Source organism: Haemaphysalis longicornis, unplaced genomic scaffold (genome assembly GCF_048455015.1).
Source record: "Haemaphysalis longicornis isolate Haplotype H1 unplaced genomic scaffold, Haemaphysalis longicornis Haplotype H1 scaffold_8, whole genome shotgun sequence".
Classification (NCBI taxonomy): domain Eukaryota; kingdom Metazoa; phylum Arthropoda; class Arachnida; order Ixodida; family Ixodidae; genus Haemaphysalis; species Haemaphysalis longicornis.
The window spans coordinates 188,175,004-188,201,903 of record NW_027526445.1 but is presented as its reverse complement, the minus strand read 5'-3'; the positions used below and the strand labels follow the sequence as shown (position 1 = coordinate 188,201,903).

At 46.1% G+C, this 26,900-nt stretch overlaps 1 protein-coding gene across 4 annotated transcripts in view; it reads left to right on the top strand.

Moving 5' to 3' along the window:
• LOC144149626 (long-chain-fatty-acid--CoA ligase 4-like) overlaps positions 1-26,900 on the top strand; it is a 54,901-nt gene that overhangs the window by 11,661 nt on the left and 16,340 nt on the right. The window contains exon 1 of one of the 4 annotated variants that reach the window (XM_077681275.1): positions 12,228-12,348. The exons of 1 other annotated variant lie outside the window; for it this stretch is intronic. The gene's annotated coding sequence lies outside the window, so the exon portion shown is untranslated. Of the gene's footprint in view, positions 1-12,227; positions 12,349-13,721; positions 13,818-26,900 lie in introns of those variants that run through there. 2 more of the 4 variants (XM_077681278.1, XM_077681277.1) reach the window with 2 other exon arrangements.

The following is a 26,900-nucleotide window of genomic DNA, read 5'->3' as shown; positions in this document are numbered from 1 at the left end:
TGCTTTCTTTCCCATTGGAGTACCGCTAATATATGTTTCTTACCTCAGCGCAACAAGAAACCTCATCTGGATAACTTGCCCCCGATGTCCCTTAAATCCTGTAAGCTAATATAACGACTTGAACTAAGACATCTGCAACCATTTTTCTAGGAAAAAGACCTATTTTCCGATACCATGTATGGGTTCAGAAAACACCTCAGTACCCACGACATCCTCCTCCGCTGGAAGGAAGGAGTCTTGGCGCCGGCTACCCTTCACTGTACGAAGGCCATCCTAGCACTTGATCTAAAAGGCGCATTCGATAACGTTTTGCATTAAGCTGGGTTAAGTGCATTTCATTTGTCTCTGGTTTGACTCTTTGTAGAGCCACGTGTGTGAATTCAAGTGACGTCACATGGGTAATCGTTGGGAGTGTCGTTCACATCTTCGCTTTCAAACCACCTTCGTAGGGTGGATTGGCGCGCGTATTCTTTTTATTTAGGTCAGGTATGTCAATGTACAAGAAAATGTAACTGGAGCTATGTAGCGGGAATTGAAATCTGAAATATGCTCTACAAGGTGAAATTAGGAGATAAAGTTGATTTGAACTGCTTAAAATTAAGTCACCGGGGCATGGAATCGAACAGAATTTTGTGTTGTCAATTCTCTTTCGTTTTTTTAGATGTTGTTTTTCATTTTGAACCAGTTGCCACATGCTTACTGTTGTAATGCTTCAGCCAGTAGTAATTGCACGTCAAGATAGGGGGCGCACCAAGGTCGAAGTTACTCTAGTGTGCTTCAAGTTGTAAGGCGGCTGGCCCTTCACCGATGCTCCAAATGCTCGTCGAAGTTCGTAGTTGACCCCATATACACGTAGTCGCACGCAACCGCGGGGAATAGGCTACCACCGGTAATCATCCTCTGGGCAGCGTGTGTTTCACAAAGTCCGGTCCATCACAGTCAGTGTTTTAGCTTCCTGCGAGCCCATGCGCTGCACGTACGCTGTAGTATCGTAGGCCCGAAAAAAGAAACTCCTATATAAGATCTCGAGAGAAAGTTGACTCCAGAAATGGAAGATTGTGTCGGCAAAGCATGTGCAGTCACGTGTACAGTGTGTCACAGAGATTCGTCTGTCCCTGGCAGATAAGGAATAGCGGCTCGCCCTTTTGATTTATAGACGTGTCGGGCGATGTCTGCTGAGCAGGCGAATCGTTTAAAGATGTCGCAAAAGCGTGACGGAACCCAGAGATGGCGACATCCTGGCGTTAAGGCTCAGCGTCGGCCGACGGATCATCCGGTCCCAAGGACATATTTTGCTCCAGTAGGACTAGCGTAGAAATAAGCAGACTTTGGGGGGAAGCCGTATGAAACTAAAATAAGTGGAGCTAGTAGCCAGTACGAAAGGATGATGATAATGATGATGATGATGATGATGATGATGAGGAGGAGGAGGAGGAGGAGGAGGAGGAGGAGTAGAAGGAGGAGGAGGAGGAGGAGGTAGAAGAAGATTGATTGATTGATAAATCTTTAATTGCGAGCCTGAGGCGCAGCAGAAGAAAAATATATAGACTAAATTTTATTAAGGCTACCCAAATGTGCTGATTCCTGGGCGCCCGCCTGGTGGGGGATTCCTCTATAGTCCACGAAGGCAACCTCCCCAACGGTGGTTCCGCAGCTGCTATTCCCAGACCAGTCCGATGCTTCGCCTGGAAAACAGACGTGACCCCAACAATCCGCCATCTCGTTTGGGAATGCGGTGCACTAGATCAACTCCATGCAAAATAACATCCCACCAGGGTCCTTTCCTATGAGGCCTGGATCAGGCCAAGGGGTCGGTACCAAGATACGTTGGCCGCGTTGTGGCACTTCGTTTGTGAGGCTACCCTGGTTGGTCTTGCGCCACTAAAATACAACCATCATCATCATCGTTTGTGAGGCAGCCATGGCCGGACATTATTAACTCATTTCCTCAACTCTGTGACCTCGACCCATCCCAAATAAAATATTTGTGTCTGTCTTTTCCTCTAGTCTGGAATACCATGGTCTGCGTTTTTTTTTTTTTTTTAGAACTGCGAAAAAGAGGTCCCAGTCATTCTTTTTAACCAGAGCCTAAGAACAGCAATCTTTGTTATATGTTTCTCCCACGGTTAATTCTGCAGTAAATACAAGACCGGCGCATCGAAGAAATATCGTTGGAGCACGCAGGATGGCAGACAGCTAGCGGCGGGCCACCGTCTACAGCTTCCACCTTTAAGTTGTGACAGGGACGGGAATAGAGGCACCCGAAGCAGCGGTAGTGTACTCCTATCAATAATTATTCAAATTGAAGAAATAATTAGTGTTAGTTAATGCCGTCTCCAGCTCAGCGCTACAGCCATGGATTGAGTGCCGTTCGACGACATGTGAATATTTAAGACATGGCTGACACAGGCCGGAGCGTCAGCCGTTGTGCTCTAGAGGTTCCGTCTTTTTTTTGTCGTAACTAAGGGCGGTGGTTGGAGTCCGGCAGTATTCTCCCTTATTTATTTTTTATATCTTCGGTTATAATTTGAATTTTCGTTGCTTTGGGTAGTTTTCGGCGTTTTATATTACATTTTTATGTTAGGTTATGTTAGATTAGTTTACGTTACGTTACGCTACATTAATGCAGGGCGTAGCAGTACCAGACGCGGCGCATTTTTTCATCCAAGCGCCAGTGGATGTCGCTATAGTAAAGTGCTTATAGTACCGTTGGTGGCCACTGAAGTCACAGCCTAGTCAATTATGCAAAAAATAACGCCGTAACTTGACAAGGCCAGGTACGACCACAGTTGATCTTCCGAGCGAAGCGAGATCTCATAAAGGGATTCTCTGCACACATCAACAGCCACATTATTTGGCAACTCAGGCAAGAAATAAGCGACGTAAAAGGAAAGTATTAAGTCACGTTCTTCGAGTGCGAGACGGACTTCCTGGCCAACGGATTCGTCTGAGCTGCGGACGTGCGTGCCGGCCGCGCCGACAAGATTGGCCGATGAGAATTCCGCGGCTACCTTCCTCGTCTCCTCACTTTCCTCCCCTTCACTTCTGGCGTGTTCGGGTTTCAGTGGATGCATACCTCGTCTGCGCCCTTGAATACAAAGTGCCCAGGACGATTATTTGACGGATACGTGACCTTTTAACGGCTACTACGTTGTTGCTTAACGAACACTTATTCTATCTTCAAAAATAGCTGTGATATTGACTGGAATACGGCACGTTTAGAGCTTTTGTGGGCTTTCCGAAAGACCCCAGACTATGATCTTCAAAAATAGCTGTGATATTGACTGGAATACGGCACGTTTAGAGCTTTTGTAGGCTTTCCGAAAGACTCCAGACTATGAGCCGGCTTGTGACTGTCTCTATTGCTACCTTTTTGTGTGTGCGCATGTGTGTGTACGTGTGTGTATTCGCCTGGCCTTTTTTTTTAACGGCAGAACTGCAAAGGCCGAGCCTTTTCCGTCCGTCGCATCGAAGCCTCAAGAAAAAAATGTGGTGCCTGGAATGGAACCCGGGAACGCCGTGAAACCGACAACCAAACTATATAAACCGCTTTATTTTCGAAGCCTCTGGTCTGATTCGTAATCTTGGGTTCATTATCTCGCTGCGCCGCCTGATTCCGGCAGTTGCTAGACATTGTGACAGCGAACGAGCTATGACAACAAGGCGAGCCCCTATGGTGCTGTGCACTTAAAAGGAGGGAAGGCAGATTTTTGCGTTTAGTAGCTGAAAAAGGACTATCGTGTTTAATAAGGAGGTAGCCGCCAAGAACCCCACGAGCGCCCACTGCCCTACACCAACACACTGTACAATGTTAAGAACAAAAGTGCGAATACGTTCTCAAGAACATAACAACCATCTTGCTACTTAAATGATTTTCGAGGCGGCGCAACGACGGTCGCGCGCGAGACATGTAATGAATGGTTCACTCGCTTATGTCCGAATGCTTGGCGGCAGTGTCCTAACCGTTATCTTAAACAGGAAAGGAAACTCTTTCTTCGTTTCTTCCCAACCTTGGGGCGACTTCCCGTTAAAAGTTTCTTTCATAAGAAGGAAGCGCGTTCTAGTTACAATTGGAACCTCGGAAAGTGTCGTTATATCGGTTTAAGTGCTCTTTCTTTAAGCTCAAAATATAGTGTCGAATTATCCTGAGGCAATATATAGTGAGCAATTTCAAATACGCATACCACACTATGCATGCTCATTTTAAAACTTCTTGCAGAATATAACCTGTAGATAAGCGAACCTGCGCTCCGATGATTGTTTGCATCTCAGGATCCAAGGACGCGTTCGTAGGCTGATTTTTAGAGGGAACCGGATTTACTGCAGACATCCATCCGAGTGCCCATTTATTACAAGTGTAATGCAAATGGCACTTTCCACTTCAGTCTTCGAATGACGCAGTCAGGTTATGTGCTCTTGAGATCTGCGAATACAAAGTTTCCCACATGCAGCAATACAATTATTTTTCTGCGCAAGAAATAGCATCAAAATGAGGAATACGGACGTGTTTAATGAAAGATGAATGAATTTCAGTGTATTGATAAGGAAAAATGCCCATTATTTGTATTGGCAACACAGTAAATTCCCTAAATTGTTTTTGCATAAAAATAGTTGCTTCTAAGGTGTTTTGTCTTGTCAGCACTTCATTGCCAATGTCGAAGAGCCGTTCCACTGAAGCGCTTGGGGACAATGCCGCGTTGTAGTTAAGGAAAAGTTGTTGCAGCCCCTCGAGTACATCGTCGGTGACAGCGGGTGGTCAACAGGTACCAAGATACCTGGTACCATGACAGTTTCTCGTGTGCCTTGGCTGGACGGGTTTGGTGCCCGAACGAGAATAAATATTCGGCCGTGGAAGATGTAGTGACATCAGCGTTGGCTGGTTTCGTCACAGCAGCCCGCTCTATCCTTATCCTAATGGTAGCCTGGGATTGCGTAGAACTACCTGGTATCCATGATGGCTTAAACCTTAGGATGAAGCGACTGGCGATCACGAGCTCGCGTTTTTCTTTGAGATGCCCAAACCTGCAATCGCCTATACTTTATTACAAATGCAACAAATTCAAACGCGCAAGTTGGCATTGCTTACCAGTTTTGGCCCCTGCGAGAACAGCACTTGCCAGAGGGCCACAAAATGTATGTCCAGTCGTCACTCTGTATTTAATTCGCTTCTACAGGATGGTCAGGGTTAGCAGCAGGTAGCCAATGAACACGCGTTTAAAATCGGAGAATCGGAGAAGAGAGTTAAATCGGTTATACAATCATTTCTCCTTCGTTATCATGTTAAAAAATTCTAAAGAAGTCTAAGGAATGTTAAAAAATTCTCAGATTGATTCAACGCTGGGCAGTTGTACGCACGGTATGAAAGAAATGTTATTGTGTGCAATATGTTACTTTTGTGTGGACGCGGAGTTGATAACCGCAGAGATGTGGTGATACGAGTTTGCACAAGTGATATTCCTGGACTTGTATAACTACGCTGTATTGAGCTTACCGGTAAGGTAAGGTTATTAGGTACATACAAACATTATTGGGTACATACTAAATTTCTATTTAGAGTAATAAGGAATTTTTCCTGTGTAAACGCGAGCCGTACCGGTTTATAATAGAGCTCATTGTTGAGGCTTATTTATTTATTTATTTATTTATTTATTTATTTATTTATTTATTTATTTATTTATTTATTTATTTTTCATTCATTCATTCAAAGTACCCCAAAGGCCCTCACGCAGGAGGGTATTACATAGGGGGTGGTCAATGCAGCAAAAACAAACATCCGAACACAGATATACACTGGGAGAAATAGAACATAAAAAGAACAGTGCATGCGTAAACGCAAACATGATAAATGTAATATCAGCTCGAAATAACGCGTGAAAATAAATTCAGAAGAGGCAACAACAAACAAATCTCTGTAGAAAAAAAAAATCTGTCAGAAGTTCTACAATAAAAAAAACAATAGTTTCGTTTTCAATTCACTGCTTCCGTGAGTATTAGTTGATTAAATTTAACAGCACCATTGACGGTGGCTATGTGTAATGGCAATGCGTTCCAGTCAACGGTTGTACGCGGAGCAAATGGCCGTGAATAGTTCAAAGTATGACATGCTAAACGCTTCACTTTGAAAGGATGGTCGTGTCTAAGAAGAACAGAAGCTGGTGAAGAAAAGACATCGTCATGAAGAAACGGGTGGTTATAAAGTTTATTAAAAAGTGATAACCTTGAAGCTGTGCATCGTTGCTGTGCGTCGTTGCGAGAAGTCGAGCAGTTCTGCACGAATTCTCAAGGCTGTACGCTGGAATGACGGGAGTAGTCGAAAAAGATGAAGCGAACTGCGAGGTTTTGAAGTGATTCGATGTTGTTGATTATGTAAGCTTGGTAAGGGTCCGAAATGGCTGATGCATATTTTTGGCCGTATAAGTGTGATGTAAGCGAGTTTATGTAAGTGCGATGGCGCGTGCTTCACGTTGTGCTTTAAAAGACCTACTGAGCGGTTAGCCGATGCAAATTAAGGAGCTTGCAGTAGCTTTTACTACTGCATAATATTTTTCACAAAACTCATACATGTAAGCTATACGTGTAACCGAATGCCAGCGACGTCGCATCACGGCACTCTGTATGTTAATAAAAGTCCGCGCTCTGACTTCTAAAAAAGAAAGCACAACTTCACGAATTTTGAGCACTAATGAGGAACTTTCCTACGCGACGAAGTGCCCCATGACGAATGATCCCATGCTACCACCGGGCCTGTTACGAATCGGCCGCGGTAACCCCCAGCAATATGCTAAAAGCAGTCGTCCCAGCGAACCTAGCAAACATTACGCAGCCTTACGGTGGTGCGTTCAACCGTCATGTCTGCGGCGTAGGGCGATAGAACGTCGGAGATCAGATTAGTCTCGTATACTATGGCTCTCAGGGGTGCTTGCTGTTGCGCAAGGATCTAGACATCGCCTTGCTTTGCGACAGTGTTTCAAGAATCCCAGGAGGGGAACTTGATGCCTTGTTTTTAAACGCGCAGGGCGCAACGATGACGGCTCAGGTGTCCACTGACAGACAGCAGATCAGTCTCGGCTGGCTTGGGTGCCTGCGTGGCACGTTTGCGACAAACGCGGTGCAGTCCGCCCGTGGAGACAGCTATTCCGAGCTGGCTTCGGATGCCGCATCCACGTTCTGGACTGTCGCGTTCCTCTCTTAGGCCATGAACGCTAAGTACCAGTCTTCAGTTTGAATAAAGCGCCCTTCGATAAGTCACGCTACTCCATTCCAGCAACGAAAAATGCTTTTCTAACTAAAAAAAAAAACGGGGGAAATATTGAGAGCATCAGTCTGTGAGATGCGCCAGTGCCCACTTCGAGTAGACATGTACAAGCGCCCTTGTACTGCTGTGGCCAATTCACCGTTTACTTCGTCTGCTTCTCACGACCATTATCATCATCATGTCTTACCTCATCTCTTTCTCATAATCATCCACATCATCATTCCTTGTGCTGGAGTTCTGGGTTCCACTCAGAATAATCGCGTTGTGCCGAATGCCTCCGAGATGTCCCTCCTGTGTGACGGCTGTTTCGTTTTTTACACGCACCATTTCAGACTGGAATCAGCTAACCGAATGAAGTACTTGCGGTACTGGGTAACTGTGCAATGTTTTTTTGTGTATGTTTTATTGTATCGCTATTTTCATTGTACCATGCCCTCCTGTTTGGACCGAAGTGTGGTCCCTAGTATGTATTGAACAAAAAATTAAAAAAGAATAACCCATGTGCGAACGAATCCGTACATGCTCATGAGATAAAAGTATGGCAGCCAGCGGCTCGTCTCCATTTATATCAGGGGTCGGTGACCTTTTGAGGTGGACGGCCGAGTTGCATGAAGTCGACACGGCAAGGGCCGGACGGAAAATAAAGGCGGCGGAGTACAGGGGGGAGTTTTTTTCGGACCGCTGCAAAGAAAGGCAGTGAAGCCGTTATCTGGCTAAGTGCGAAGATTGGAAGCAATGCCAACTGGAAGAGATCTTGCATGCTTTGTCCCTGTCTAGCCCCACTTCAGGTTAGAATTGCCATGTCAGCACTCAGAAGTGACAGGGCGAGGGGGTTCTGACGTCGTGCCGGGGACTGCATAATTCTTTTCCGCGTGTGGTCCACGGGTCGCAGGTTGACACCCTTGATATCCGCAGTTGCTGTGTGCGTAAAATTAAAAAAAAATAGCAGTGGCATAGCTCGGCTATGCCAGGATATGCGTAGCGTGAGCTAAGGTTCAGCTGGTTATTCTTAGCTTTCCTGGTTGTGCAGGGTTAGCTTATCATGCTTACTGCTGCTTCAATGACACACACACGGTATACGCATTGTGTGAACATGTATATTTATCAAGCGGCTCCGGTGCAGCGTCACCAATCGCCCCAGAGCTAAGCTGGTTCCACAGCCTTCGCCGTCTTATTGAAAGTTTTTGCCGTTTCATAAAGCAGTACAGCCAACCGCGGCTCGCACGGAACTTTTGCACGCCGGTGTTACTGCGACGCACGAGCCGCCGGTTGCACACCCGGCCACCCCTCGCATGATCATCAAGTGGACCGGCCTGCCACGCGCGGAACGAAGCTCGGCGAAGACCCTGGGCGCGTGGGGTGTGTGAGAGAGTAACGTTCTGTGCGCCATGTGACGTCACTGCTCCTCGCGCATGCGCAGCACGGCTCTCCAGGAGCCACGCGAAACTGCTCAACCTCGGCCAGTGTAGATCAGGCTAAAAAATTCCGTCAAAAAGTTACACGCGTGAACAGGATTTTGGCGATGGGTACCAATCAGAACAGCGCTTTGAGAAGATTCATGAGCCTTTTTTCGGGACGAAGTAGTCCCCGAAGGTTGCTGTACAATATCTACGCGTTCGATAAGTCCTACTTCACAGCGACACTCCAAAATAACGGCAAAATGTTCCCATAAAGCCGCTCCGGCAGTCGTCGATGCGTTCTGGCCCATTAAGGGCCACGGAGAGAAACGCGTAACGTTCTGTATAGCACTGTTTTGCTGCTACGAACGAGTTCGCACGCTAGGTTCACTGGTTTGGGCGGCACTCTTCCTGCTTAAACCGAAAGAGCGAATTGCCCCGTTCGCGTCGTTTGGTACGCGTCATCAGAAATCTGTAATAGTGGTAATGCCGCCAAAAAGTCGGCACACGCTTTGCAACTTTGCATCTTTGGCCTGGGCCAACAGAAATGACAGAACCATGGGAACAAAAAATGTGCTTCGCTTTCTAGGGAACTAGGGGTTGAAAAATCTCTTTCTAAATCTTTCTAGGGAACTAGGGTTGAAAACTCTCTTTAGATAGTAAAGGAGTTCGTTCTGTATAGTTTATATTTTTCTTTTTGGTTTTTTGTGTTCTTTTCTTTGCACCGTCTTCCTTATATTTATAGAGCGTTTACGTTTACAGTTTCGTTTTCAGATTCCGCCTTTGTCCGAACTTTGCTTGCAGCCTTTCCTTGCATCCCATTCTCATCGTTTTTCGTAGGCTGGGTCCCTACCGTTGTCGAAATGTCAAACATTCACCCCACATCACTGTAGTCAGCCCTACCGCCAGCAGGGCTGACCACACCAGTTCACATTAACGCTCTCTCTCTCTCTCTCTCTCTCTCTCTCTCTATCTCTCTCTCTCTCTCTCTCTCTCTCTCTCTCTCTCTCTCTCTCTCTCTCTCTCTCTCTCTCTCTCTCAATACCTACAGTTATTAGTGTAGCGGTATGATTTTACCGCTTTCGAGCATTTGGCGTGTCTGGCATTGAGATCACTGACCACTGAGCATTGATTCAGCCAGCCAATCAGCGTTTAAGGGGTTCCGTGCTCCCAAAAGTCGATTTTACGGAAGAGAGTCCGAACTGGGTTGACGTCGGAGCGACTATTTTCGAAACCGCTTCCGTTGGGGTCCGTTTTTGCAGCATTGAGGAATAAGACAACGGGGTTCGAAATTGTCGCTTTTAAAACGGACGCTAACCGAAATTTCGACGACCCTAGGCTTATGAGGCGTGTAGCTGTAACTGACTCTTGACCCGTTTAACGTACTCCCGACCGGTCTCCCGACTCCCGACTTTGGATTCCGGAACGTGCGCCAAAAAGTTCGCGTACCGCGTGGTTCAAAAACATTTCGACTCCATTTCCAGGGCCCTGACTGCGGTTCTTTATCGCACTGGCCGCCTCGCGCTAAACACCTACGCCAACGTGGTGAATGAATATGCCACTTTTAAAACGCGTGGGCAGAAAAGACCTCGTCGGAAGACGCAAGGTCGCGCTCCGCTTACGAGATAGCGAGCTGGTGGGGGGCTGCGCTTACGTACGCCCACTCACTTCGCCTTGAAACTCTGCCGCCTCCGTCGCATTGCAGACGTTTCACGACGGCGTATTATTATCGCATCGCCCCGTGAGCGAAACGGCCATCTTAACGTCGCCTGGAGGTCATCGCCCTCGCGGAAGATCTCCCGCCGTAATCGCTGTCCCGTCGGTGAGTGACGTAGCGTTCGTAGCGGAAGCGGCGACTTTTGGACTCACCACTGAAAAAAATGGCGCGGATGGAAAATGTCCTGACCGCAGATAAATATATGTAAAAACTCAGAATTTCAATAGGCCTACATGTAAGAAAAAAAAACCGTACGTTAACCATGTTGAGATTTTGTGTTTAATAAGAGCGACAACGTTCAGACAATAAAAAATCATTGCATATACAAACATTTTTTATTGACTGAACGTTTAATATATTTTTGGAAATATATATATTCAATTAAATACATTGAATATATTGAATATATTCAATATTTAATACATTCAGTATTAAGTATATTCAATATTCTGTATATATATTGAAATATATATTTCAATTTAAATTACATCACTGACGCCAACAAGGACTAAAAACGCAATTATCCGTGCTTCTGAGGAAAATAAAGATTTGCGTAAATAACCCAAAGATAAAACAACGAGAATGCCGTGCGTGTGGGATAAAAATTTGTATAGATTCCTTAATTTAAAATAACAACATTTACCTTTTTAATTATAATCCATTTCATTTTCTTGAATTCTGGTACGGTGCAACATGATTTTAGAAAATATTGCCCCTTTTCGGGCCGGAATTCTCGAAGTTTTCTATTCAATTAATTTCAATTCAGCTTTATTTTACCCAGAATCAACTGGGCGACTTCCTGGCTAAAAGCTGCTTGAACAGCTTGACAAAGGCGCGGGAAGCCCTTACAAGGTACAGCAGACAAGGTACATAAACACAGCTGGAATAATACATTTAAAGCACTCGGGCAGTTTTATACTAGAACTTAATACGACTAAAGCATAGTTTCAAAAATTGTGAATTTAGGCATCAGTAGCCCTTTCCTGGGCCTGCAATAAGCCTCACGAAGCACACTTGCATGATAATTTCTCTTAAATTATCTCTTGGTAGCTTTTGCACAGAGCCCTTACTGCCCACGTAGAATTCGTATAATATTCGACGCTTCGACATTGAAGTGTCGATATGTACGAGGGAGATTTATTTGGATTTCGGCACAAAGATGCACTTCAGAGTGCTTTGAATTCTGTTATTCTTGTGGCATTGATTGGCACCGAGCGTGCCAAGAAAGTCTACATGGCAGTTCTAGGCATCGTGTTGTATGCTAATCTGTTGCGGCACATACGAAATTTTTGCGACAGTAAAGCTAGTGTGGTGTTCTTCAGAAAGGACAAAGTGATTAACAACATCTGGAAGAGCCACCCAGCGTACTCCCGCATGTTGTCATTTGGACGCGAAGCGGGTTTACTTTGTTTTGACTGTGCTTCGATATTCTTCTGTTTTGTATTTGCGAGAGTGGTTCTCCTTATGAACCCTAACCGTAGTCACGTGCACACCGCAAAACACGCTGCGGACCATATGCTGCTTCATACAAAATTTTTCCACCTGCATCAATTCTCCTGTGGCAGCTACAAAAGGCGTCATGGGACCCTCAAGGGTTAGCTACCTCCTAAATATTTCGCAGCATACGCAAAACCTAGTTGACTCGTCTTCACAACCATGTATATTATAATGCTATGTTTTGTCGCGACCGTTTTCTTATCTCTCACAAACCACGCAGTTATGTTCAGTGCTACACCTTCCGCTCAAAGAAAAACTCCACAGCCGCTAAGATACCTGTCCCCATCTTGCGGCGCATTTACGAACAAGGCGAGAAGAATCGTCCGCGCTGCTCACCACGTCGCCTGCGCAACTAGGTATTTCGTAACCCGCACACGCCGGCGCGAGGAGCAGACGGTCCGGCCCACACGTGTGCGGCGCGCCGACTCAGAGCGCACGGAAACGTCGCTCCTGGCTCCGCAGGTTGTACAAGAGGCGCTGACGTGAGTTATTGCTTGTCTCCTGTATGCACTCTTCGATCACGCGACTCGGTCAACGTGTTGAGTTGTTTCCAGGCAGGTATATGTTGTACTATGCCGTCGAGACTCCCTATTTGCTTGAATTGATTTTTCGGAAGAGCCGAACAAGTTGGATCGCTGAAATTGTTAAAGACGCGCCTTGCTTGAATGTCTTTTGGTTAAGACATCGCTTTTACGGGCATCTGCACCATCAACCTACAAACCTGCATTACTGAAACTCCTGTACCAGTAGTTCGAAAGTTTTAAATTTCGAGCATTTTATGCACTTTTATCGCTATGAAATGAGGGCAGTTACCTTTCTGGGTGCTAAAAACATCGATGAACCTAATTTTATTGGGTAGAATGTTCGATTTTTAAGTTTCTTTGTTCAGCGAAAACATTCGTGTCTTAGAAGTTTGATTTAATTGCTTTAGTCCTTCGCCTGAGAGCGGCATTTTGCTTCGCTCTCTTCTGCATAGCATTTCAATTTATTGCACTTTCAACGCTAAGAATTTACGGCAGTTATTTTTTCGGTCGCTACAAATACCAATCAATCAAGTTTTCTTGCATTGGAGGTTCTTTGTTCCAAGTTGCTCCGTTTATAGAACAAAATGTAAACGCGCTAACTGTGCAGAAAGCCACAAGCATTGCGTAATACCAGACGGTGTATTGGTTTCGCAGTAGCTTATTTCGGTGTCCACTGTCACAGGGCCGGGATGCCGCTTTTTCTTTTTCTTTTTTATAAAGGCGAAAGCTAAACGCCCGACTCGGGATACGAGATGCGAAATGCCGACGCTATTCAAATCCACAATTAGTCTAAATTAATTTGCACCTATCTACATTAAAGTGTGTGTCATTGCCGAGATATGTAACGGTGCGCGTAAAATTACAAGGTAAACTTTATAAAATCATAAAGTGAATGGGTGCTTTTATTGGCAGTTTTTTCGTGTAAGCTTTGGTGTGATTTGTCCACTTTTTTTTACGTAAATAGCACCGATTATTCGTTGTGTTTTCGCTAGGGGCAATTCGAATAAGACGGATTTGTTTGTGCCCGTTAGTGATCAAGCAGAAAACAGTCTTAAGCAGTGCACTCTTCTGCTGAGGTAAAAAAAAGCCCCTCTCCTGTGCTTCTCCTTCCCTCACCCCGTATCCTGCCCGCAGAACAAAAAAGAAAAGTTTTCAGGGTGACCATGCCCAATTTGTAACTTTTTGCGATCGGCCGGAATGGTCAAGCGGACCAACAAATCCAGCTACCAGACATCCACGCAAATGCAGTTTTTCGTACATATATCTTGCTCTTAGCTTTAAAGTGCAGATAGAATTTAATGCCAATCTGCAACCCTCACATTTTTGTGCAGGTACGTCCCAAAGTAAGCTACGGAAGCAGCTGGCGCCTCCCGCATATGTTCGGGATTGCGCGTGCGCTAACATGTTCGAAACTACTAGGTTTCACGGTAAAGACTATCGCTGCTTTTCTTCGCGTGGATTGGGTTCAAAGCCGCCGATCTCGGTGTGCAATGCTTCATTAGCGTTGGCCGCTCCGACCTGCAAATTTAAGCGGCAGATCATTCAAGGGGCGGAAAAATTTCGGTGCCAATAGCTTCTCGAATAAAACGCTTAAAGGGGCCATGAAGACGAAACACAAATTTGGTTCATTACAAAGACTGTTCTGTCCCAGTGACAACGGTACCACATTTACCGCGAACTTCAGACAAATAGTCGAGATATCAAGAAAAACGGGTGAAGCATTGGCGATTTCTAGGAATGTCTAGAAGCCGCCAATTCTAGAAATTTCTCTATGACATCACAGAATATTGTTTGGCGATCGGCGGCTGCCTGTCAAATTCACCGCCAAGACACACGACTGGACGAACGCTTCACGGGACTACTAACGTCCAGTTAACACACTAATATCTGCGTTCTCAGTTCTGGCCCGTACTATGTCACTCCTACCCACAATAAGTCACTGTAGTGCAAAATTTGAAAATTTGTCCTCATTTCTTGGCTGTTCTTACGGTTCAAAAACCGTCATTCGTGACTAAAATGAAGCTGAATGTGTTACCAAAACCTAGTTCTCGCAAATTGAACAAGCACCCGCCGCGGTGGCTCTGTGGCTAAGGCGTTGCGCTGCTAAGCGCGACGTCACCGGTTCGATTATCGACCGCGGCGGCCGCTTTTCTGATGAAGGCAAAAAGCAAAAACGCCCGTGTGTACCAGATTTCGGCGCACGTTAAAGATCCCCAGGTGGCCAAAATTAATCCGGAGCCCTCCACTGCGGTGCGCCTCATCAATTGCGCTGCGACGGTGCGTTAATACACCACAATCAATCAATCAATCAATCAATCAATCAATCAATCAATAAATCATCAATCAATCAATCAATCAATCAAATTAAAAAAGTTGTATTTTGCCTTCATGGTACCATTACGATTTTGCGTTCCATATCGCTAATGCCGTCTGTTCCTGTATGTGTACATACATCGTCGGATATCGGACGGGAAAAGAACAGAAGAGGAGCAAGTGTTCCTCCTTGGCCCGAGTGAATACCGCGTTATCAATCTCCACTGCGTGAACGCCTCCCACCGCAAATGCTTTGGGCACTCCACGTTGCTTGCGAATTCTATTGCGTTCAGACTGGAAAACAATGGGGTGAGCCCTCGCCTTTTCTTTCGTTTATCTCAAGTGAAGAGCGACTTGTGTCCTCTGTGGTCGCCGTCCAAGGATGCGCTATCTTATCTCGAGGCCTGCATTGTTCAATGTCCGCTCCCGAAGAATGGCAGAGAATTGCCTTCCTTCTGTGGAGATTCTGAAATCTACAATCCGCTTGATAGCTGCTTCACATTTCGCCTATACCTCCCGTGCTCATAACAAAGGAAGCTACTCTTTTTTTGCCTTGCACTTCATTATCTACAGGTAGCCAATAGCCACGAACGATCTTCAAGTAATTTGTAGTTTTGTACAATCCCATGGCAGAGGAGAGAAACAATGTTATTATATGAATTGAGGATCCCAAATTTGGACAGTACACAAAAGCAGATAAAATGACTGTTTTTCGTTGGAAACGTGTTTCGGTAATAGCTTTTGTTTTTCGATGGAACGGAAAGCAGCGAAAAAGGACGCAAAACACGAGGAGAGACGAGACACCACAACGCTGGGGGCGATAGCACTAACACAGAAATTGACGCGGCTATTCACAGGTTGTGCACAAAGAGCCCTGAGGAGAAGAAATGTACTGTAGAAGTGCAGCTTCTGACCCAGCAAGCTGCACTTCTACAGTACATTTCTTCTCCTCTGGGCTCTTTTCTTTGTGCACAACCTGTGAACAGCCGCGTCAATTTCTGTGTTAGTGCTATCGCCCCCAGCGTTGTGGTGTCTCGTCTCTCCTCGTGTTTTGCGCCCTTTTTCGCTGCTTTCGGTTCCATCGATAAGTACCAACTGGCCCAGCAAGCTGCACTTTTGTTTTTCGCTGCATGTTTAATGCTAAGCTCGCAGTGCCTTTGAAACACCGATGTCTTATCTGCGCTCCTTTTATTGCGTACTGGCGATATCGCCGCTACAGGCATGCTGTTGCACAAATGCCCTTGCATCTTAATCACACCTGGACCGAACGAGTGAGCGCGTAGCATTCGCTAACATCCGCGCAGCCTATTGTCCCTGCGCAGAAACAACGGCGTGTGCGACGCCGCAGGAGTGTGTGCCTGACTTGTCTAATTTATGCTACATTTGGCGCACTTAGACAGCGAAAATGAAAGCCCCGCGGGAAACAGCTGGGTTAAGCTCAGTTCCGATCCAGAAAATTTTGAAAACGCTAGTTGTTTTCATTCCAGGTACGGCTAGCTTGCGAAGGTCGAGTAGGGTAACGGACAAATGCAATGTGAAGTCGGAAATATGAAGCAGAACACGCAAAATCCAAAAATACTGTTCGCTGAGGCCCAACAATGGCGCGCTATCGGTATATTTGGAAATCCACATTTCTCAACTTTGTTTTTGTAACTAGGCCACGTGTCGTTTTGATTTGCAACGAAAGAAATCGCGCTAATTTTGTATTCTGGGCCATATTTTCGTGTTCGTGCTTCAGTTGTCCATGACTGTACATGTGCTCAAGCGCAAGTATGGTACACACTTAGCTTTCTTACACCCTTTTTTGCCGGAAAGGGTGTAAGAATCTTGTCCCATGGCGAACACCTTTAAAAGGTGTTTTGGCTAAAAAAGGGTGTAAAAATGAAAAAAGGGCGTTCGTGTGAACACCCTAAAAAGAGTGTAAGTTTCAACACCATAAAATAAGGGTGTGAGCAACGGAGCTACGTGTGGCGCTGTGGATGGGCCGAGGGCGCAGCATGACATGCAGACACCTTCAACGCGCACAAGTCGCACTTGACCATTAAATGAATTGAGCAAGACAACCGACTGGATACATGGGGACAGCGAGTATATACTTACATAGAAATAATCTGCTCTTCATGCCTTTAATGCCAGCAGAGGAAAGTCCTGCAATAGAGTCGGTTGGCTAGTCGCAAAAATAACATATTTTAGTGCAACTTTCGGAATTCGAATACAAATTTCGAATCATATACAAATCAGCATATACAAATCCGCATGCGGGTTTGCAAAAACGTTTTAATGGAGCAGTAGTTATTATGTTGAATGAGTACTAAAATTTTAATAAACACCAAGCAAATCTTCCCCGCCATCTCAACACCCTTCAAGGAGGGTGTTCATTATTTCAACACCCTTCTCCCAAAAGAGTGTAAAGCTACAAATTAGTGTTTTCTATACTAAGGCCGGGTTCAGACTGTTGCCGTAACTGTGGTAATAGCTTTAAAGAATGACGTCATTTCACGTCTCAGCCAACTGAACGGCGGGAAACGTCGTTTATTTACGTCCATAAATCACGATACGGCTTTTGCGTCGGTAGTCTGAACATAGCCTTAGAAAGAGCATGTAAAGAATAAAAGGTGTAAGTAAGAGGGCTTAAGGAAAGACCGCCAACTGAGAAAAGGGGTGTAAGAGACCTCCAACTTTGGAGGTATTTCATGCCCGTTTACGCAGGTGGACAAAACATTTTCTACAAGCGGAGTATGTTTTGTGCCTCACGATTTTTCACACAACAGAAATTGGCATAATTTATTACAAGTGAAGCTGTTTAACCTTGAACTAGATTCGGCGGCGTTAGCAGAAAAAGACCTAAAACAAACTGCACCCCCTGTGAAGGGTGCACCACCGCAGATGAGGTATTATAACAGTGAAGCCGTCTTTGGAGCCTGTTCGAGTGTGATCGCAGAATCGTTTGAAAACAGCGCGGAAGACGGGACTGAGCAAGTAATACACGACACAAGCGCACGACACGATACACGACACAATCAGCGCTTGTGTCGTGTATCGTGTCGTGCGCTTGTGTCGTGTATTATTTGCTCAGTCCCGTCTTCCGCGCTGTTTTCAAACGATATGATGTACCAACAAGCCCTTCAGTTCACCCTTTTGATCGCAGAAGGCCCAAGCGTATACACGCATTTTACTATACCATTTCACAGGTAGTAGTCTTTTGGGGATTCTAAAACGCAAGAAAAATTTCCGCAGCTTGCAATGGTGGTGCAATTAAGGCTGGAGGAACAGCATAGCTTTGGGTCGACCTAGCTTGTTTACCCCTTGGATCTCCTATCAGCGTGGGGGACCCACTGGAACAGCCTTGTAAAATCCGGTTCAACTTGGCCTCACCGCTCAGCGCTTATCCAAGCTCAGCAAGAAGATCGCAAAGACTAGGGAACGTAGCAAAACTTTGCAACACCGGAAGAAACTAGGTGGACCCGTAGCTGCGTTGTTCTTTTTTTTTTTCATCTGAACTTCATTTCACACCGTTTCAATACCGTACAGAAATCCAAGCGTGTTGCAGTCGTTCAACACCCTTCTTGCCACACAACTAGAGTTTTTTTTATATATATAAATTCAAATTGATATTTCACGTGCCAAAGCTGAACTTGGGGCATGGAGCGCACCGTATATGAAAACGAGCGATCATTGCAGACGAATAATTTTCTTTTGCGTTCGAACATTTCTTACGAGTAGAGGAGGGTATGAGGAGATCTCTTGTTTTTTACAGTGCAATTACGCACATGCATGCATGGCCTTATTCAATGAACAGCTGAACACCTCTTCCACACCCTTTAAACACCTTAAGAAAAGCCAAGGGTGTTGAAGTTGATCAATACCCTTTTTTTACGCAAAAAGGGTGTAGAGCTAAGAAAAGGGCGTTGAGAGGGTGTAATGGGCTCCCAACATCCTTTTACCATTATGCTACACCCTTTTCGACCAACAAGGGTGTAAAAAAGTTTAATGTGTATGTAATCGCGCTGTGCCGATGTATAGCAAAAACATCGTCCAACATCGGTGTCCTCTGCGCCTTGTTTAATCCTTCGCGCTTTCGGACTCCTGATATTCGACACCTGGCCGTCGCCTGAAGCGAAGACGTCTTGTATGCTCGCCATCAGCGGTGAGCCTCCTGGCGCTTTCAACCCCAGTAATGAAGAGCACATGAAAAATGCTGCATAAAATTGGGCAATATACTTTTTTCGTTACAGTAAATAAAGCGCTGCCTGGTTTTAGCAAAAGCTTTAGTTGGTATAGTCTTGCATTCAATATTAGCGTGCGCTGCATACTTGGACGAGACACAGCTAGGGACAGAGGAAAAAGACAAGCCATATCGTAGGGTTTGTGGAAAAAAGACAAACCCTTAAGCATTGTTAAGTGCAGAGCACTTTATGCGCTCGCCTTGTCGTAGCTTGTGAGAGTCGATGCGACTGCTGGAATCAGGTGGCGCAGCGAGATAACGGACCCAAGTAGAGCCTTCTGTACCGGGATCAGGGAGTCACGCTGAGGCCTGAGGCTTCGAAAAACTACGCGGTTTGAATAGTCATAACCGTTCGAACCTCGTGAACCGCTGGCGCTTGTCATACATCTTCCCGTTGTTTAGCGCAAAGTAAACTTCGGGTACATTTCAGGAAAAATCTATGTATATAACCGGCAGCCTCCGCGTTCATTTAGTTAGGAACGCTCGTTGGGTTGGCTTTTACGATAGTACGCGAAAAAAAGCGGCCGCGCGAGAAAAAAAAATCGCCCCTTCGAAACGACGAAGAATGGCTCCGGCTGCGCAAGAAAAAAAATAATTACGCGTTTGAAATGAAACGTTGGAAATGAAATAGCATACGAAATTAAACTACAGCCAGCAAAAAAAGAACAAACTCCCGCTGGTGCAGTTTCAGGCAGGGGGCGCGCGAGCACTGCGAAGGCGGGAAATTTGAATTGAATTGTGTGGTAGCAGTGAGCGAATAACGGCACTACAGCCCATTGTGGCGAATCACTGCTCTGCACTTCGGACAGCTTTCACGTTGAGTGGAACGGCTTCAATTTTTTTTTTCGCTGCCATTGTCCCTCGTCCAACTATGCAGCGCACGCTAACATGCAATTACACACTGCGCGGAAAGTGTGGACCTGTTAAAGGCAACCTTATAAAAGCAGATTTAGTGGTGGATTTACTGATGGAGGGTTGGTGGGGCACGTCCAGACGAGATGAGCTGTGGTGTCAGGCTCATCGCACTGGGGGAAGTTAGTGGGTAGGAGATATGGGGTGGAGATGGAGGTGATTGTTATACGTGTTGGTTTGAAGTCGGCGCCAAATGCGGGGGTCAGCGGTAGAAAGGGAAGGTTGGGGAGGGGGATAGGTGCGTCGGGTTGCTCTGTAGTGGTAGAGGATGTCGGTGTATGTTTGGTAGAGGGGCGTAAGGGAGTTGGCAATGCTGGCTGCGTTGTTGGCCTCTTCTGGGAATGCCCGGTGAAGGAGAGCTCGGGTGGTGACGTGTGCCACCTCGTTCCCAGGGAGCGCAGTGTGGCTGGGTGTCCACACTATGCGGGCATGAGTGAGGCTGGGGCATTGAGAAAGGATGGCTAGGGTATGAGCCGATACTCGTCCGAGTGCAAAGCGACGGCAGGCAGCTTGTGAGTCCGACAGAATTGTTACGCTGACACTTGTGGCTTGTGTCATTGCCGTGGGGGTAGAGGTTGTGCAGACAGTTGCCGAGGTGAGGAAGGCATTGTCGAAGCGGGCCCCAGTAGCGACGTGAGAGGGTCATTGAGGGTAGGAAGAGGCGTCCGTATAGAGGGTGGTCGGGTCGCTGCGGTATTTTCTGATGAGGAGGCGTATACGATGCTGACGACGGTAAGCGAGCAAAAAGAAGAAAAAAAAAGAAATTGGAAATTAGACTCTGAATAAAATGAAGTTCTCGGAAGACAACTTTGACAAACAACTTCTCCTAAGTTGCAATGAGTTTCGCAGAAAAATTCCCCGACACCAAGAAAGCATCAATAAAAAAAGTTGACGCAACTAAATGAAGCGTAAAGAGCGATTGTTCGTTTTAGGCTGGAGTACGCCCTTTTTAGGTCCACTTCGTGCAGGGGTGTTACCACGTACAATTTTAATGGGACCTGCAACACTTTTTTCAACGTTGTTTTTAATATTAAAAGCTTGCAGAACGTAGTCACCCAACACACCCAGTACTTAGATTCGGGGGTTGCCAAGCACCTCAATAAAAAATTACTGCTCTATGCCCATCAGATAACTTGTAAACTCGTTCAAAATATTTTTCTCTCTTTCCAGGGCATGACGTTCTTCGACGGCTCGAATTACGTCACTAAGGCCATGTAGAGGCTGTTGGCGGGTTTTCCTTCAGTTGCAACAATGAACGCTTATCGATGGCAAATTTAAAAAAAAAAAGGCCACAAAAACAAAGCAGAAACGGAAGGCGTATTTGGTGCGACGAGCAAATCACGCAGTGCCGCTCCGTTGTGGCGATAACTGTAGCTTTCGCAGTGCTTCCAGACGCGAAGGAAAGGGTCAAAGCGTTTATCGAAAGTGTTGCGGGGTCCCTTTAACTAACAGCGTGCCGTAGTTAAAGATTCAAGGCTGTCGTGCACCCCATTGACGTTTTTCGTGGACATGACGTTGTTACGGACACACAGTTTTGTTGCGTGGTATTGTGTCGCGTTTGCTTCCGCGCAATGGGAAACACGCAGTTGACAACTGCGCATATATGACACAATGCCTGAGGCAGACCGTTCTTTCCTCTCGTGACGTTCGAGGGGTGTGTTCTTGTTGGCTCCTCGCCAGGCCGCTAGGCCGTCCTGATAGCACTGCATGTCACGTGCTCTGGCATTTCCTCGGAGTGTGATCCCGATAGCACGAATACCGGACGTTTCGTATAAGAATTCAGAATTTGCGAATTTTACGCACCTAGGCTACACACCTCGGCTATGAGGCGCGCCGTAGTTGAGGGACCCGAATAATTTCGGCCACCTGTGGATCTTTAACTCGCTCCTTGACAGGAGGATGTTTTCGTTTTTAGCCCGTTTTATATAAATTCGAACAAAGAAATAAATATGAAGCCGTGCATTTCTCAGAGCCAAATAATTACCAAGCATTTACCTGGCTGCTTTCCAAATTTGATTAATTAATCAAACCGCCAAAATAAAGTAATTAAGTTTCTAACCGGTGGAGCTAGTCCGAATGAGCTGCATTGGTATAGAATGTAGAGCTTCTTTGTGGGTCTGTCGACAGCATATATAACGTACTTTTTAAATGAAAGCAAGTTGGAAAAAAAAACACCAATTGTGGTAGGTGAGTATAGGTTTCAGTTGCGTTAGGTTATAGTTGAAGTTCGGTTAGGTTTAGATTTATTTAGGTTAGGTTGGGATTAAGTTGGGTTTATGTTGAGTGTAGGTGTAGGTGCAGGCGTAGATGTAGGAGTAGGTAAGATAAGGTGAAGTGAGCTGAGGTGATGTGATGTGAGGTGGGGTGAGTGGAGGTAAGGTTAGATTAGATTAGATTGGAGCAGCGTTTCTCGGATACATAATGCTGCGGCACGACCTCCAAACAGACTCCCTCGGTGTCGAGCGTCCAAGAATGTAACGGGTCTGCGCTAGCAGTGCGATGTTTCTTTAACAAACTAAAATAATTCGCCCTCTTCCCCCATCTTCCCTCAGTCCCTCGAGCTTCGTCGCCGCTCCATTTATCCGCTTTCGCAGAAGCTTCAAACCGCTAACAACAACTAAGCTGGGTGTCTCCCAAGCGCACTACTGCTTTGTTTGTTTCGAACCCAGAACAAACATAGACACGCGAAAATAACCCCCCTACCTAATACTGTAGAACACCAAAACTACAAGTGCTGTAAAAGATACCAAATGAGATTCCCCCGGGTACTTCTCAAAACATGCGAAGGCTCAATGGCATGCAGCGCACCCAATCTGAGCGATCTTCCAGCTGCTCCGTTTCAATTATCGCGCCTTTTTGGTTTCGAGCATGAGCAATCAAGGTCGCAAACCTCCTACGCCCCGCTTTCCCTGTATGACGAAACAGCCCATAAATAAACGTCGCTTCTAACAGCGAGACAGAAACGCGTTTTACAAACGCCCGCATTAGAGGCACCACTAATGTGGTAAGCTGAATGAAATTTTGTATGCTTACGAATTATTTCCGGCTGCCACCTGTTGCAAGCTGCCGTACAGGACGATGAATAGGCCGTTGATAGGAGGCGTTTAAAGGTGGGCCTCTATGAAGCGAGCCAGATCAGTCTGACACGTTTAAGGTCTTTCCACAATGAGTTTTAATGGGCTTCCTTCTTAGAGCGCCTTCACGGCGAAAGGCCTGACTGGGTTTCCAAACTCTTCGAAGAAACCCCGTGACATTTTCTTCGTAATATTAGATGTAAACTATCTGTACGTAATATCCCACACAAAACGGTTGTGGGAGCGTTTGAGGATTGCATGCACGAATTTGCAAACATGAAATTTCAGGAGGAATCTGGGATAAGCGAAGCCTGTTTCATGAAACTTGGGGCTAGGAATGCGTGCCATCATACCCCGCAGAACGACTCTTAGAGCAATTGATGACTATATCGATGAATTCGGAAGCCTGACACTTCGAAACCAATGTGAAACAAGTAAAGCAGATTTCATTATTCTAGTGGCGGCGTGCCTGAGCGGAACATGCAATATTGAAGGCACGGTATACAAATCAGTCAAATAAACATCCGTTTCATGATGTTTGGATCGCCCACTCTTAGACATGTTTTTGGCTACAGGATGCCTAATGCTCTATTCCGTGGAATGAACGTGTACTAAAATATTTAAGACATAAAACGCAAGGAGCCCGCTTACTATGTTTGATTTGATTGATTGTAGGGTTTGACGCGCCGACGCAACGCAGGCGATGAGGCGCGCCGTAGTGAGGTCTCCGGATTAACTTTGACCACCTGGGGATCTCTAACGTGCGCCGAAATCTCGGCAAACGGGCGCATTCGCTTTCCGCCTGCATGTGAAAAGCGGCTATACCGCGGCCAGGAATCGAACCCGCGACCCTGTGCTCAGCAGCGCAACGCCTTAGCCACTGAGCAACCTTGGTGGGTGGCTTACGATGTGACTCAGGGGCTTAGGCGTTGTGCTGCTGAGACCAATGACACGGGTTCGGTCCCAGCCGCGGTAGCCGCTTTTCACATGCAGGCGAAAAGCGAAAGCACCCGTGTGCGGAGATTTCGGCGCCCGCTAGAGATCCCCAGGTGGTCAAAATGAATACGGAGACCTCCACTACGGCGCGCCTCGTAGCTCAACGGTAGCTTCAACGCGTTAAACCACATAGCTCGAATTCGAAGGAGGCTTACGTTTAAGCATAAAAAAAAGCGAAAAAAAAAATCCACGTGTGCTACATGTACTGAACCAGGGGAGAAAGAGGACTACTTTGCTATGTTACCGCTCACAGTAAAGGTAGTGAAGGGGTCATCGTCAATGCATGCAGCTCATGACAGGACAGCGCCCATCCTGCGCACCACTTGTCTGTCCGTTGTCGTTCTGCGCTGTTCCGCAACACGATGCACAAAAACTAACTCAAACTTTTAATGTTTCACAGCTGCGTAACGAAGTCATTGCAGACACCCCGTCAACACACGTATCGTTGGCGTTGTGGGCAGTTTCCGATATTTCCTCCCGTGCGCGTGCGTGAAGTACGTTTCTCACTAACAGCCTCCTTTGTGTTTTACGGGTGCTGAACGGCATGCGCCTCTGGCGCAGACGTTTAGCTGGGCTTTCCCAATTGCTTTGAGTTCGCGTGGTAAACCAACGAGGCGCGATAAACGTTCTCCTCCGTAAGAATAGCGTGTAGACTTGAGCGTAGTTGATGCTTTTGTTCGCCAGCCTGTTCCTCGCTTATTTTCGTTCCGGAATGGTCACAAACCATTCCTGCTTGCTACGTCTTGAATTTATTGCGCGCCAAACGAATTCCCGCCTTTTTCGACAGCAGCTCATTTTCCCACAGACCATGCGTTCCATCGTTACTCGTCTCTTTTGTGGTTGCTACATAGCAGATGTTTCTGATTGCGGGTTTTTGACCGGGTGTTCGCCGTGTTTGTTAGGAGTCCACGCGACTAGCCCATGAGCCAGGGTAACGTTTTTCTTCCAGTGATGGAAGGAAGCCTCTGGATTGCTTGTATTTTCATTCAGCAGATCGTTCGCCGGTTCTTTTGGTCGCAGAATGCTAAGGCTAAATTTTGTGCTACTGATTCCCTGCCTGACATAATCGGGTCACTAATACTTGCCGAATCGCCCTCACCTCCGGGTGATTTTTCGAAAAAGCTGTTTACAATTGTCGCGTTTTCAGACCAATTTATAACCACCCAGTTGACATATACCTTTCAGATGGTGTCCCTCTTTCAAAGTTTAATTCCTGTATATCGCGGGTGTCGATTTTCAATAGATCAGTTAATATGTGAGGTGTATCTGAGTTTTCAATGCATTTTTTTTGCTCATCACCCTACCTGCTTAGACGATGGTCGCTTACAGGGTTTTGTTTAGTCATTTTATTTAGCTTTAAAGGTGCAGTCTTTTTTTAAGATGTTTTGCGCGGAGCGGTGCAGAATTACCAGGATATTTTGATTTTACTCATTGCATTTTTTTTTTCGTTTCGCATATTTCCATGGTTTTGCAGTATTCAGCGGTTTCAGCTCTGTGACGTGCGTGCTGAACCACTTATAAATAGACGAAGTCCGGCTTCTTGAACCTGTAAATTATGGCACAGAGTGAGGGGGAACTTCGATTACCGGTTTTGAAGTTGCCGACGAACGCTTGGGGGCAGTACGCAGGCGATGTTTGGTTAGCACAGCATGTTGCAAGAGAAAATGCAGTCGCTGCGGTGACGAAACAAGAAGCGGGAAGTAGCGAAAACGCGCTGTCTGGCCGTAAGCGCCTTCTAACTCTTTGGAGGAATGTTTTGAAGCGCGCCAGTGGGTGACGGTGGTGCCGTCGGAAGGCGGACGCAAATTGAACGTGCTGGGAATAAAAAATTACGACCGTTCGCGAAACTGCAAGCTGACATCCTTGTGAGGTAAAATTGGCGCATTGACACTTTACCGGAAGATACATTTAGCTTAGCGGGTGAGCCTGCGGTAATTTGTTAGATTCCGACCACAACTCGTTTCGCAGCCTCTCTCTCGTTCTGCTGTAAAGTAAGAGGAGCATGCGGAAATTGGCCGGAAAGTGGCGTCTCCAACCCTTTCCGGCCATTTCTCTGTGACGTCATGGAATTGTGCGATTCCCAGCCGCCGATTGAAGCCACCGCCCAGAAAGAAGCATGACTGCAAGGGCGATTGCAGTGGGGTCGCTAGTTCCGTTTGATTGCATCACTTGAATTCTAACGTGCAGTTGACACGCGGATAACTACGTTTTAGGGGTGGCCGATATTGCGTCACTTCTACCCGTAATAGATTACTGCAGCGCAAAATTTACATGTGTTCCAATATCACCCTTGCTTTATTCCGGTTTAAAAAGTTATCTTCATTCCAGTCACAAAAGACGTTTTCTTAACCGGAATAAATTAAGAGAGGTATTGAAACATCAAAGGCTATTGAGTGTTACCAAAGCCACTGTTCTTGCACACTGAACAAATGTGTATTTTTCTTCATGGCCCTTTAAAGGGACCCGGCAACGCTTTCGATAAACGCTTTCACTCTTTCCTTCGCGTCTGGAAGCACTGCGAAAGCTATAGTTATCGCCAGCACGGAGCGTCACTGCGTGGTGTGCTCGTCGCACCAGATACGCCTTCCGTTTCTGCTTTGTTTTTGCGGCTTTATTTTTAAAGTTGCTATCGAATGCGTCCATTGCTGCAACTGAAGGAAAACCGGCCAACAGCCGCTACATGGCCTCAGTGACGTAATTCGGGCCGCCGAAGAACGTCAAGACCGGGAAAGAGAGAAAAATATTTTGAGCGAGTTTCCAAGTTATGTGATGGGCATAGAGCAGTAATTTTTGACTGAGGTACCTTGCGACCCCCGAATCTAAGTACTGGGTGTGTTGGGTGACTCCGTTCTGCAAGCATTTAAGATTTAAAAAAATGTTGAAAAAAAAATTTGCGGGGTCCCTTTAACGCACCGTCTGGTGCTATCTGAGGATGATTATCGCAGATAACACGACACGCCGCATTCCTGACGGCCTTTTTATCGAATGCT